Genomic DNA, 15,431 nt, shown 5'->3' with positions numbered 1-15,431 from the left:
TTTTTCTTCCAGAAAAATTCAAGTTTAAAAAGATGACTTACAAAAACCAGAATTCCTAACAGAAAACTAAATTTCTATCTCAGGCATCCATTTAAAGTCATTTCTATATCCATGATAATACTATCCTGAAAACTGATAGTAATCTGATGACACTCTGAGTTCTCAAAGAGCACTGGATCAAATAGTAAAGTTTTACAGTACTGCCAAAAATCCTTAGTTTAAAATAAATATTCTATTATTCATTTATTTTTGACCTTCCACTCTTAACATGCAAGCTATTTCTTCAGCAAAATATGAATTTTCATACTATGGTATTTAAAAATATGATATTTAAACATCTCACCAAATATTAGTTGTACCTTATTTATGCCCAGGACTATGTAATTTTTATTATATACAAAAATATAATTTTAAATGACAGCACTGCATTTGGTCTGAGAAAAAATTATAGGAATAACTATGCAATCTTTATGTTCATAGTGCTAATAGATATTTTGGAAGCTAAAAATACCAAAATTTTCTATACTTGCACTAGTTTATTTTGATCAAGAATATAGGTGATCAAATTCTAATTCAAGTAAATAATTTAAATTTCTCACCTCTTAATATACATATAACCACATATTATCAACTGGAATCGTATTAATATCTATTACCAAAACCCCTATAAAAATATTAACAATGGCAGCAGGAACTGCTTACTGACTGAGCATGTACTGTGTTCAAGCACTTTACATACATGATCTCATGTAATCTTTATAAATAACACTAAGGAGAGAAAGACTCCTAGAAGGGGTTAAATACCTAAGATCACACAGCTAGCAAAGCAGCGGGGTTTCTCTTCAAAGACTTAACCATCATGCTATGTTGTTTTCTATTTCACACGTGACACCTGCCAGAAGGTCCAAAACACTAAGCAGAAATGGCCTGTCTTCTATTCTCCTATTCTATGCCTACTCTTCCCCTTTTGCTAGGATCTTCAGGGCTTCATGACCATTTCTGCGCACCAGAGGGACACTGGGTGTTGGACACAAATAAAGAGAAGGAAAGGAGAGGAAATCTGATCCCGCAGTCATTTTTTCTCCTTTTCAGCGGGTGATGTCTGGGGGCCAGAAACGTAGAAAAGCTAAGAATTACTAGCTTAACTCTTGCTCCTTTTGGGCACTGAGACACACCTGTAAACAACAGGCAGGTGGCACTTAGAAATTATGTAAAATGTGCTTCTTTTGAAGCACAATTTCATCACTTTTAATAGATAAAAGCAGCACTGCATTTACTCTGTGGGTCAGTCAACAACTGGTTTGTGATGAGGCAGTGAAACCCGTTTAACCAGCTGATTCCGTCTGTTTTCAGTTTTTACTGCTTAACTACAAAATTTGACTATTACATTAACACACATTTAAGAAGCCAAAAAAATCTCTTCTATACATACATTCTAACATACCTCACAGAGCATCAGTGCAGCACTGAACATCACTCCTAGGAGACAGGTGATGAACACTGAACGCTAAAAGGTGGTATCTTGAGTTTCAGGAAGAAACCTGCTGCCGCATACTCCACCCACACACACAACCCCCCCCCCACACACACTCTCTTCCAAGCAGGATCTAACAGGAAACCTTACTACTTTCAAGATACGATTTGCCCGAGAGGGAACATTTCTGTATCTATAGGAACTGTTTCCCCTCCTTTACCAGCAAACGTCTGGGCTGAAGGACAGTTGGGGCGAAAGCAACTGCCTCCATCTGCTGATTAACCTCATAATTTCACCTTCCACCTGAATCCTACAGACTCTAAATCTGAATTTCACTTTAAACAGTATCCTAAACACTTAAATAAAAAAAAAAAGAGAAATTAACATGATCACAAAAAATAAAAATTAAATAACAGAAAGCTTAACATTTCATCTGAAACTCATGATTATATGAGTTTTTAATTAAATGTTTAAAAGATACTAATTTATACAATATAATAAAACTAACAGGGTTATTGGCTTCAGTGTCATAACTAAAATGCAATTAAAAACATACATTCAAACACAGACAACAAAAAGAATTAGCACGAGATTCAGACAGCAATGAGAATCTTCTAACGTGCTGGCAGATTTTCTTTGGGAAGCTACTCCACCCTCAAATAAGAAAGTTTTAGGAAAACTTTCCATCAAGGTACACTACCACGCACTAGCCGAGCTAAGACAATCAGAGACCCTGTCTTTCAGCAATCTGAATCCTGACAGAAACACACATGCACTGAGGCACACAAACCTGCGCAAAGCAAATGGCTGGAGCTAATTCGTTTGAACTTCAGCACCCTGCAGAAATTGCCCATTCATTCTTGCTGCCTAAATCCCCAGAGCTGCTATGGGTTCCTGTCCCTTCTACCATTTGGTTCTTTAATTTTATGAACTCACCCATAACATTCTGATACTTTTTTGGTTTGTTATCACTTCAGTTAGTCAATTTTTGCCTGTAACCAAAGAATCCTAAGTGACAGAAAACCTACTACTGCAAATTCTGCAGTAATAAAGTTGTTCTTAGGTCCTGTGATGACTCCACAGTGCTCTGTATGACCATGCCCTCCGTGTGCTTTGCCACCTGAGCAAATGAGGAGTGTAAAGGGATCCAAGAACAACTTCTCTGTTAAAGAAAACAGGCTGAAAATTTTGGAGCTGTTCATAATCCGTATCCATGGCCATGCCTTCCAAGACTACAAAGTAGTTTTTGTACATATAATACAGCCGAGGCTATGTTGCTGTAGATGCCTTATTACTAAGGAGGGGCCAGGAAAACAGGGTTTGGGGGTTTTGTTTCTCAAGTCACACCACCATGAGACAGAGTCAACGTGTCTCCCAAGTGACCACACCAAGGGCTGCTTGAGCCTGGTGCCATCGGAGCTTAGAAATTAGCGGACAGAAGACAGAACCACACCTTCACGTTTGCTATTTAAAAGTATATTCCTTTATCAGACATCTCTTCGTCTCCTGATAAGGGTTAAAAAAAAAAAACAAAGCTATGAATGTCTTCCTGGTATATTTATGTAAGAGACGGAAGAGAATGAATGACTCCTCTATACTGAAAAAAGAAAGCTTATAGCTGGGCAAAACAAGACCAGTAATTTTTTACAAAAAATAAAATAAAGTTCTTAATCAAAGTCCACAAGCATATAAGTTTAAAGTATCTGACTATCTTTAAGTACACGTATTTAACAGTATATTTAAACCCAGTTATCTCCTCTCATCTCCAAATTGAGTAATTTTTCATCCCTTCCTGTCTCAGTGAATGACTGTATCCAGTCAGTGGCCACATCAAAATATCACGAGTCATCCTTGCTACTTCCTTCTCTTGTTAGCCCCTGTAACTATCTGTCCCCCCAAACCTGCTGCACAAACTTTAAGGCCCCTCATATCACAGGACATTTCTAAGCAAAGAGTATGGTGCTAAAGCTCAAGAAGTGTCAATTTTCCTCAAAATAAATTCAGTACAGATGAAACTGCACAGATCAGATTTACCATGCTAAATTCTACAACTCTAATATTAGGCCAATTGAAATTCTTGAGTCCAGTCCTCCTCAGAGTTGAAGAAACATCTAAAAGTCCATTCACTTGATAATTATTTCCTGAGAGCTTAGGCGTTAAGACATGAGCTGTAGATACCCCGATAAATAAAAATAATCATTAAGCTGTTGAGTTAATACTCCTTCGACAGAGAAGGCCATGTATCAGATCTCCATACAAATAAGTGGAAAGGACAACTGTGCCATCTGTCAGGAAGGAAAGACACAGTGCTCTGCAAGCATGTAACAGGGGATCTGATCTAATCTGTGTTGCCCAGGGTCACAGAAGTCTTCTCTGAGAAAATGTTTATGTTAACATCTAAGAGAGAACTAGATGTTAATCAGGCAAACGGAACAATCCCCAGAAGAGCGATTAACAGGTACAATGGCCCTGAGGTTGGAGTAAACTATGGCACAAAAATAAAAGAGGAAGATTGTTAGGAGTTGATGCCAGAAAGGTAAAATTAAAGACAGGGACAGGTAAAATGACACGAAGACTGTAGTACGTATTAAGAATTACAGTTTTCAATCCCAAGAGTAATGGAACACCATTGATGATACAGCAGCATTTGGAAGAAAAAAAAAAAAAAAAAAACACTGAGGCTAGCTCATGCCTAATAGCTCCAATCTTAAGTGTCTGAAGCACACTGGCTGGAACATGAGGACAGACCGAAGAGACACATGAGTGACAGAAGACCAACTGTGAGACTGCTGCATAGTCCAGGAAGACACAAAAACGGCTGGGCCAGGAAGGATGGTAGTGACGTGGAGATAAGGAATTCCAGAGAGGTCAGGAGGGAAGGCCTTCACGATGTGTGGATTCTGGAGGTGAGGGAGAGGGGGTAAGTGGCCTAAGATCCTGGCGGGGGGACTGAGGGGATGCGGCACCATTTACCAAGAAAGTAAACACTGTATAAGAACCTGATTCACCAAGGAGAACAAAATAAAAAGCCACTAAAATAACATATAAAAGGACTGCCTAGTGGCACTGAGGGACTATGTACTGCAAAGCATCAACAATAATAAATTTTAACTACTCTACAAGCGTATGAAAGAATGGAAGGTAACTAAAATTATACATGTAATATGAGTTTAAGAAACATTCATTCAATAACTACTTTTCAAGCAACATCTATGGCCCAGTACTCTGTTCTCAGCACTGGGGATATGGTGAAGGGAAAGAAAGATGTGGTTCCTACCTTCAGATCCTCATATTCGAAGAAAATTGTCAATGTAAACAAACAAACAGGAACATGAGAAGAAAAAAAACAGGGACGTCTTCCTGGAAAAGTGGCCTTTAAACTGAGATCTGCATTTTGAAGAGCCAGTCTTATTCAGAGCAAGAGGAAGAATGATCCAGGCAAACAGAACTTCAAACAAACACAAAGGCCAGAAGGTTGAGAAGAACTTGACAAGTTCATAGAAAAAACAGAAAAAAGCCAGTGAAGCAGAACCGAAGCTAGGAAGGCCTTTCTTAGCAACTTTACTCTACAGCAGAAGGTTATGGATAGAATTCAGAGGGTCCCTCATTTGGATGTGAAAAAAATTCATAATTTTATTTTCACCAACCTCTAACAGAAGTTGACATTTCCTTCTTTCATGAATGTAGGCAACAAACCACACTACTATTAACAGCGGTTGTGACTCTGTCCCCAATGGAAATCAAGTACTTTCATATCACATTACAACTCTTACAGATATCCTGAAATATTGTGTATGTTCATACTTAAAAATTCTCGCACTTATTAGATTTGTCACTGGGTCTTGTTATATAATGCATTAGTAAAAGCAGCACAAAGCACCATATCATAAATTTGTATTTCTCAAATATCTTTATAATTTTATTTCAATATAACTGGCTTTCTTTGTTACCTTATGTATTTTATTTTATGCATTGGAACACTATAGAGAGAGAGAACTCAAAGGATTCTACTAAGTGGGTCTACATCACAAAAAAAAAAAAAAGAACATCTTATCTAGAATAAAAGAAATGTAAGTCTATCAACTAAATGCAACTGTTGGTGCATGTTTGGGTTCTATTTGCAACAACTGAACTACAAAAAGAGATTTTGCAGAAAAATCAAGGAAACTGGAAAATGAACTGGGTATTAGGTGATACCTACAAATTATTACTTATTTTGTTATATGTGATAATGCTTCTGTCGCTAGGTTTTCTTAAAAAAGGCCCATTTTTTTAAGAAGTGCAAAGTACGTAAGAAGAAAATGTTAGCATCTGGGTTTTGCTTTACAATACTCCAGGGAACAGCTAAAGAAAAAGTGTTTAAAAAATAATTATAGAGTCTCTGTGATGAGTAGATAAAAAACCATACACTATTTTCTCTAATTATATTTATGTTTGAAAGTTTCCATAACTAAGAAAAAACCCTGGCGGGGGTGGGAGGGGAGCATTTGGTAACCGCCTTGCAAAAGAGCCCCTCAGAGGGAAAAAAGATTGCAAAGAGGCACTGTTTGTTGGAAAAAAAAAAAAAAAATAAGTGCTCCTTTCTCCAGGCTGATGATGTCCTAGACCAAGTCACCTAACCTGATGAGGGTGCAAGCTACCTAAGGCGTTTCCTCTTTCTTCCCCCACTGTGTGCAGGGAAGACAGGCATCATGAACACTTGCTCCGGCATTGTTCCCATCCTGTGAGAGGGCACCACCTGTGTAATGGCACTCAATTCAAAGAAAAAATAACCTACTCTCATTATATCAATTGCCAGGCCTAGAAAATTAGTTTTTGATCAAACTAGCACAACCTGGCATTAGAAATAGCAATGGTTTAGGAAAAATAGTAAGTTATATCTTAAGCTAACAGGAAGTTCTTGATAGTGCAAAGTTTTACCAATAAAAATTTAATTCCTTCAGTACTAAGAAATACATCTTATTTTCTCACTGCTGTTAGTCTGAAATCCAAATCCATCAGTAATAATTTTCATTTAATATTCCTGCATTTCCTAAGATAAACAGAAATAGTTTTAACTACAGTACACAGGCAATAGCCATTACGCAAACGTCTTTTAACACTTTTTAAATAAATCAAACTAAACAGAATGAGATGTTAGTCCTAAAGCTGAATCAGTAATCTAAAGAACTACATCATACCCACTTGGATAGATGAGTCAGACACACCAAAAGGAAGAGAAGTCACAATGGCAAAGCCTGCCTGAGCAGTGACCGAAGCTGAAGGCTCCCTGGCCTTGCAACAGGTCTTTTACTGAAGAGATGCAACTCTCAAGCTGATATTTCATTAATACCATTCCTCTAATACCATTAAGTGTTTAGAAGGTATAATTCAATATGTGCTCATTATGCAAGCATATCGTTAACACTCTGATTTTCCAAGTAGCTTCTCTGCAGGGAGAACATGTATGTGCTGGACAGAATAACTCAGTGCCCAGTGCCCAGGGCAGTTATATTCCTCCCTGTAAATTAATAAATCAGCATTTGGCACCTCAAATACTACTCTTTCGTAAGCCCAAGCAATGGATCAGTCTCCCCCAGTGCACTAATACTACCCAGTTCCTCAGCCTCTCTCTGGAAATGCCACTCTATTAGGCAACTTGGGATCCATAAAACTGATCTTTGCCGGGCAGTCTAATCCACCCTGCTCCTTACCACCAGCAGTGAGTGATGCTTTGATCTGTTACGTAACAAAGATTGTGCTGCAAATTCTTCAGGTACTTAGAACCAGACTGTATGACTATGGATTGGTCTTCAGTGATCTACAAGAGGGTTCCAATATGAACTATAAATGTAGTATGACCAGTGTGTCATAGTGAAGCGTGTTTTTATAAAATCTACTATCCTAGGAATCAACTCTTTGACTTTCATGGTAATTTGTAAAAATGTTATGTTGACTTGATTTTGAAATAATTTTGTGTTTGACCTTATATTCTCCTGCACAAACCTAAATGTTAAGGAACAAATGCTTTTTCAAAGACAACATAAAATATGACTTCAACCACAAGACAGCTACCTGAGTTCTATGGCATGACTTCTGTCTCCAATTAAAACAAAAATAAAAGTTTTAAAAAGCTTAGTTCCTTGGCATTTCAAATGAATATGTCTTCAACTTATTACAGCAAAGCACCATTCTGAAATTTCAAACAAGAACTTAGTTTTTAAATAGTAAGATTTGTCCAGGCCAGAAGCAACTAATCCAGTTTAAAAAAAACAGATATTTAAAATAAACATTTGAACAGTCACTCACAGAGGAACATGAGAAGCAGGAAAAACAAGAATAACATTATAAGAAACATCCACCAAGAAACAGACCTGGAAAAGAAACCAAAACTTAGAATCAAAGATCAAATGAGGCTGGTAGGGTATGGGACAGAGGGGAGACTAAGGGATACTGACTACCCAATAACTAGTAAGAGAAAAATACTGAGACACTAAGAAGATAAAATCTGAATATAAAATTTATACAAAAGATTAGAAATTTACTGAAGATTTAAATCAATTTATGAAGACCTAGAAATTAATACAGCAAAGTAAAACTCAGCCAGCCAACAGAGAAGTACCCATGAAGAAAATATATAAACACCCAATGACAGTATTAACCAGTTGTTAATACACTAGGGTTTTTTTCATTTGAATGAAATGATTCAAATCATGTCATGAACTTTAAGTATTAAGTATTAATTTTTCCCTCAAATTAATGAAGAAAAATACATAAAATGAAATCATGTTTATGTTAAAAAATAGTAGTCTAAAAATATACTGAGTTAGAATTTAAAATTGATGAAATATGTTCAATAATACACTAATTTCATTAAAATTGAATGGATTAAATAAATATGTAGTGATGAAGATAAAAAGAAATTAGAATAAAAGGCTATAGTGTAGTACATCCAAGAGAGAATATTAAATTTAAGGAAAATTCGAAGTTTGCTTTTGGGAATGTCTGATTCATATATAACTGTAGCATTATATACGGAACTACAATGAAAAGAATTTATACAATCACACTGAAATCTCATAGCATAAATTTTTATATGAACAAAATACCGTAATATTTCCAAACTGGTTTCTGTTTTCTCCTGAACAGAGAAAATCACTTTGAAACAAAGTGATGTTAACATTATTATTTAAAATTATGCAATGGTTTCTAAATTATTCTAACATGTATGCCAAGAATAGTTTTGTCTATGCTTCTTTCAAAAATAAGTCTCAGGAAAAAAATTAATAAGTAAGTCTTGGGAATTCTGTGATCATGGCATTAACTATACGGTCACTGGTAGAATATTTTTAATTTTAAAGGTATGTTACAGACAGTATTAAAATCTCTACTACATTTTGGATAAACCAATAATTACTCTCTAATGGAATGCAAAACTAAATTAATGGAGCTTAATTATATAGGCTTACACCAAAAGTACCATTCATTGTTCAGTGGATTTTCAATGAATCTCAACAAGATACATAAACTGAAAGCAACAGTGTAAAAAAGCAGTATTATAAAAATAACTTTTACTTTATAGGCATTAAAATTCCCTGACACTTAATATTTTCTGTATTATTATTCATTTTTTCTAAGTATATTAGCATCAAAATGCTGACTATGCTGACAAAATATTAAGGTAAAATGAGATTTTAATACCCTTAAGAATGCATCAATGTAAAGAGATTAATACCCACCCATCTAAATAAGTGTTCAATCCATGTATCCACCCAATTAACTAAAGTGGGGGGGAGCAGTTCCTTCTGTATTATTCAGTATAAAAAGTTCATAAAATATATGTAATATTACAAATATTTCTGTGATAACTACAACTAATTCAATGCTACAAACACCAATGAAAGGAACAATGCTAAACAAGGTACACCTGAACACATTTAAAACCTTGAAGAAATCCCAGATTAAGTTACTATAATATCATTTTTCAGATAAGAAAACTGATGCCTAATTTGCTACAACAGAGAAAGAAATTTTAACAGAAGTCTCTCTTCTATCTCCCTTATATCTAGCTATGCTCCAAATCTATAACAAGCATATCACTCTCAAAAAAAAAAAAAAAAAAAAACCAAAACAAAAAAACTGGAAAAATCACTAGGGGAAAACTACCATAAAGGGATACAAGGGAAGCTCTGAGTACAGAGAAAAAACACTGTTCAATTTCGTGATGAAAACTAAGAAAAGTTATGAAAATGTAGATTTAATTAAAAAATAAACAATGCACAAAATACTAATATGTTAACACTTAAGTATTATTCATGTAACAGGTAGTAAATGTACAAAATTAACTTTCAAAAGCTTAAGACATAGAGGGGTTACTGAGAAAAAGCATCTGATGTTTTGTTTTGTTTAGGAAGTACAGCTTCACATCATCGCTCAGGCTAACAGAGGACAGAACCACCCTGGCTCCCTGAAACTGAAGGGAGCCAACAAGTTCCGAAAATCTTTCAAATGTAATATAATATTCTCAAGCAAAGTAATATGCCAATCTAAGTGCAGAATGCAGAAAATTATAAATTATAAAAGTAATACTTCTACTTATAATTCTATGACCACATATTAAAATTTCAACACTTTATATACTTTTTTGGATCTAAGCAAATAATTTAAATCTAAATAAATTTCTTTCTATACATGAGCTCTAATGGGTAAATGGAAAAGCCTAATGTAGTTAAGCTGTCACACATTTAACATGATAACTTCTTTGCAGCAATTTTCTCTCAAAGGATAAAGAACTTTACTACAAGATAAACATACACAGCTACAGTAAAAATATCCCAGGTACTGGAGAGGAAAAGGTTCTCCTAACATTTAAATAAACTAGTCCTCATAGCTTTGAGTGAAAATTGTTATCATTAAACATGTAATATTAAGTACATCACAGAAGATATTAGTTGCCTACATTTACATATAAGTCAAATTGAGATTACACATCAAATTATAAATTCATAATAAAAGTAGCCATTTATTTGTTGAGTCCCTTCTGTGCTAAGCATTTTACAGTGTCTCTTTTATTCATCAATAGTTCTGTGGTGCAAATTCTATGATCTTTATTATAAAATAAAAACAGGACTACTTATAGAAAAGTTAAATAACGTTCTCAACTTCATTAGTGGCAGAGTGAGTGGAAGAACTGAAATTCAAAGCGAGGACTGACTTCCAAGTCTTAAATTTGTAGTTTCCAACTGATTAACTTTTCTTTAACAAGCTAGCTCTGCACTGCCTTTATTTAGAGCAGGGATTTCAAACTGAAAGGCCAATTGGGCCTAAGAAGGAATTATAAATAAGTGAAGAAAGCTATGTAGAAGACAAGAGCAGTCAGGCCTGTGGCAACCTAGACCTCCCGTCTAAAGAACGCCGCTCAGAGGGATGTGGCAGCCGCTACGCTAGACTGTGGGCCAGAGAGCTCCTCACAAGAGGCTGGAAATCCAGACTGTTTTAAGTGCCAGCGAGTAAAACAAAAATTTGAATTACACGGATGTCTGATGGAACATGTGTGGGGCCACACTGAGACTGGCACGCTGAAGGACCTCAGAGAGACACTGGCTGCATCTAACTGTGCAAAGAAGCTTTCCTACGTGCATTCTTTAAATCTACACAATAACCAGACAGTCCTCTGTCCAACCTTCCACCGGATGTGCTCTTCCCACCAGGGCATTTACTCCTGCTCTTGCTCAGCATCCCCAGAACGTGCTTTCCTGCAATTTTCAGGTTAACTCCTACTCAAACTTTAGCTCTTACTTCAAGTACTACCTCCTCAGTGAAGTATTCCGACTCCCACAAAAACCCTCCAATTTCTGGTTCTCATGGCATCTCCATGGGAGTGCATCTCCACACGCTTGGCACAGTCATAGTTTTATATTTGAGTGACTGACTAATGTGTCTCTCCTGCAACAGATGATTAAAAAAAACATGTCCATGAGAATAGGTCTGGTTTTGTTCACCTTTGATGACCCAGCACCTAGCACAGTACATGGCCCGTAACAGGCACTCAACAAATATTTGCTGAACAGAGAACAGAGGAGGAAAAAGGAAGGGGAGTCTTAAGAAAGAAAGTCTTAACGGACTACTTCCATCTTCTGCTGGCCCAGGCCCAGAAACAGCACCTGTGCATCACTGGCACTGGAGCACTCCCCAGACACTCCAAGCAGAGATAAACAAGGTGACTGACAGACAACCAAATGAGAACGAACGAAGCTGTACAGAACAGGGAATGGGGAGGTTACTGACGTTCCTGCTTAAGAATGTAACTTTGTGGAGACTGAGAGTCTGGATCCTTCTGAAAAGTGAAAGTAGATGGTGCTATTATTAGACCTCTAACAGAGATACTGAAGGGTCACACAACTTTACTTACTATCACGAAAATGCTTTTCCAGAAAAGAGATTATAAGAAATACAAAATCTGTTCAAGTTGCTTCACAATGACCTTAAAGGAAAGCTTTTGATCTGTTCGATTCCAGAGTACAAAAGGTTTCCTCAAAAACGATGACAGCAAGGAAACCAAAAGTCAATGATATTCAGTAAAAACAAAGAATAAACAGAGACTAAAATACGTGGCCTTCTCACGTGAACGTGAACAAGCGAGACTGGGAGGTTAAAGCAGTGCTCAGTAAAGGGTTTCCAAACCCTTACAAATAGTAACGATGAACTGTGGTCACATCTTCTTATTCCCTCTCAAGGGTAAGCACGAAAAGTTCCTTGCTTCTGTGCAAAGAAAAAAGGTCCTCATCACCTCCTTTTATTTACCATACAATGAAAAGCAAGGTCAAGTGGCATCTTCTTAGTCTAAAATGGCCCCTTTCACAAATGGAATCCATGAAAATACACTCTATGATGTTCACCATACTGAATGGTTTCTACTCCCAAACCGTAACTCCTAATACAGTTACACTTAAAATGATTCTATGCAAGTCTGGTTCTTTCCAGGATTCTCAACAGAAGGGAGGAAAGAAGCAAACTCTGGGAGTAAACAAGCCTGGGAGAGAGTCTACTCTGCCTTCCCATTAAGATATAACATGTATTAAAAATGATGAGATTCCTGCACCACAAAAATCTGTTTAATCCAGTATTTCTTAAACATTATAGAACCCAAGCAACACATTTTGGGGGTTGTCTCCCACCCAGGACAGCCTTCTAGTCACTCTTCAACACACAGGTCTTGTGCCTCTGCACTGCTTTGCACAATTCAACAGTGGACTGGAGGCCCAACTACATAAACTTGTAACTTTAAAGATACTTGGGCCTCTGTTGCTATAATAAACTTCAATAAATTATTACCTTTATGATTATGTTACAAAATACACTGGGCTTTAATTTCTATAAATTTTAATAACTTATGATTCTTATGAAATATTATTATCAAAACACATACCCCTTCTCTATAACATATATAGAAAAAAACTCATATAAAATTTTTCTGGTCTGTGTAAGTCAACTTACTAGTCTTACATTCAGGAGAACCCTGGATGTCTTGAACTTAAAAGACATGTAGATCAATCCTAATGCAGACTGAAACTAATTTTAGTAACTATGTATATCAACCAGGCATATCAAAAACCTGGAGAGCAATGGTAGCAAAACTAAGCTGAACATAAATTAGAAAGAAAGTCACATCTTTGCAACAAAGCCTTTAACATACTTTTAACTGCTTTGTATGGCTGGGTGGATCTCAAAAGAGAATTTTCTTAATTGGAGAATAAATTAGAAAGTTGGTGAAACTCACAAGCTCATAAACAGGTAATAATTTCAGAAGGAAAAAAACATTACGCTGGATAGGATAAGTTTGATTCAACTAAAAAAAAAACCAATTCTCAGGGTAATTTCAAAGCTTTCAGGTTCCAAGTTCTCTATGTATTATTCTCTTTCTAAAACTGCTAAAATGAATCAGGTCACAAGCAGCACAGATTCAAACTGCACATTAAAATATTCAAAGTACTAGCAATTTGACCTAAAAGTTTTAGTCTTTTGGTTGTATTCCTAAACAATGTCTTTTTGTGATTAGCTCTGTAAAATCACACACCATAGATCTGTTTAAATTTGCCTCTCATATTTAGGAACAAAGCCTCTTGATAAGAAAACAGCCATATCATTCTCACACAGTTTAATTACGAAGTTGTCCTTGGATTTCAGAAAAACCTTTCTGTAAAAAGAATCTGTTAAAAACTAACCCTGATTTTACTACTTGCATAGAAGCTTAGTAATTAAATTAATTTCATGGCATTTTAGAGGAGACAAAACCAACAACAACAATAACCAAAAAAACTAATTTTGATAGCTACATCAGGATAATATCATCAGTTCCTGATAATTCACCTGGGGAATGACCAGCAGGCAAGTTCTGTGCCCAAGAAAACGTCAATGAATAACTCTTGAAGAAGTTAAGAGAACCCTCCACCACTGTTGGTGGGAATGTAATCTGGTGGAGCCACTATGGAAAACAGTATGGAGGTTCCTTAAAAAACTAAAAAACAGTTACCATATGATCCAGCAATCCCACTTCTGGGCATATATCTGGAAGAGACTCTAATTCAAAAAGATACATGCACCCCAATGTTCCTAGCAGCACTAAATATACAATAGCCAAGACGTGGAAGCAACCTAAATGTCCATCAACAGATGACTGGATAAATATTACATTGTATATTTATACAATGGAATACTACTCAGCCATAAAAAAGAAATGCCATTTGCAGCAACATGGATGGACCTGGAAATGGTTGTTCCAAGTGAAGTTATCCAGAAAGAGAAAAAAATATCATATGATACCACTTATATATGGACTCTAAAATAAGACACAAATGAATTCATTAATGAAACAAAAATAGACTCACAGAAATAGAAAACAAACTATGGTTACCAAAGGGGAATGGGGATGGGAAGAAATAAATTAGGAGTTTGGGATTAGCAGATACAAACTATAATACACAAAACAGATAAACAACAAGGTCCTACTGTATAGTACAGGGAACTATATTCAATATTCTGTAATAAACCACAATGCAAAAGAATATGTGTATATAACTGAATCACTCTGCTGTACAGCAGAAAATAGCACAATATTATAAATCAACTGCACTGCAATTAAAAAAAAAAAGAATTTAAGTTAAAACTGACAGCTATGAGTCACCTTCTGAAGAAAGGAAAAACTAGGCAGATGTTGTAATGGGTATCACTTAATCTTTTACCACTCTTCCCTCATCCACTCAACTCCCGAGACACTGGCCTTCATGTAGTTGCTCCATGGGGCCCAATCATGACCTCTGTGTGTCTTTCATGGAATGGTCTCCACCAGGTTTCTGCTCAGATGTCACCTCCTCAGAGAAGTCCTGTGACTCCTCCCTCTGAAGAAGCCTTGTCTGTCTTATTCACAGCAATCACCCCAGCAACCAGAACAGGGTCTGACACAAGTACCCCATAAGTACTTGCTGAATGAATGAATGAGTCCACATACAACTTCAAAAATATAAAGCCAATCTGAAGACAATTTAAAAATAAGTGTATGAGCAAAATACAGATGAAGAAAGACAAATACCATATAATTTCACTCATGTGGAAACTAAAAAAACCAAAACAACAAACAAACAAAACAAAAACTCATAAATACAGAGATCAGTGCATAGATTAGTGTTACTGGGGGATAGGTGTTTGGGAGGTGAGTGAAACAGGTGAAGGGGGTCAACTGTATGGTGACAGGCAGTAACTAGACTTGTGGTGGTGATCGCTCTGTAGTGCATAGACGTGTCAGATTATAATGCTATACATCTGAAACTTATTTTTTTTTAAATACAGCTTGGTCAGATCATTTAGAAATAATTATCTTCAGGAGACTAAAAAATAAAAAAGAAAGTTTGCTAAAAGGGAACCAAAGGCTTATAATCATGGACATCAAGTATTTGGTTTTGACAAGAATGCACTTTGTAGC

At 36.1% G+C, this 15,431-nt stretch overlaps 1 protein-coding gene across 1 annotated transcript in view; it reads right to left on the bottom strand.

Moving 5' to 3' along the window:
• Positions 1 to 15,431, bottom strand: part of CDC73 (cell division cycle 73) — an 80,552-nt gene that overhangs the window by 42,089 nt on the left and 23,032 nt on the right. The window lies entirely within an intron of this gene.

The sequence above is a fragment of the Camelus ferus genome, chromosome 23, assembly GCF_009834535.1.
Source record: "Camelus ferus isolate YT-003-E chromosome 23, BCGSAC_Cfer_1.0, whole genome shotgun sequence".
Classification (NCBI taxonomy): domain Eukaryota; kingdom Metazoa; phylum Chordata; class Mammalia; order Artiodactyla; family Camelidae; genus Camelus; species Camelus ferus.
Note: the sequence above shows the minus strand (reverse complement) of the source record. Positions and strands in the feature narration are given on the sequence as shown.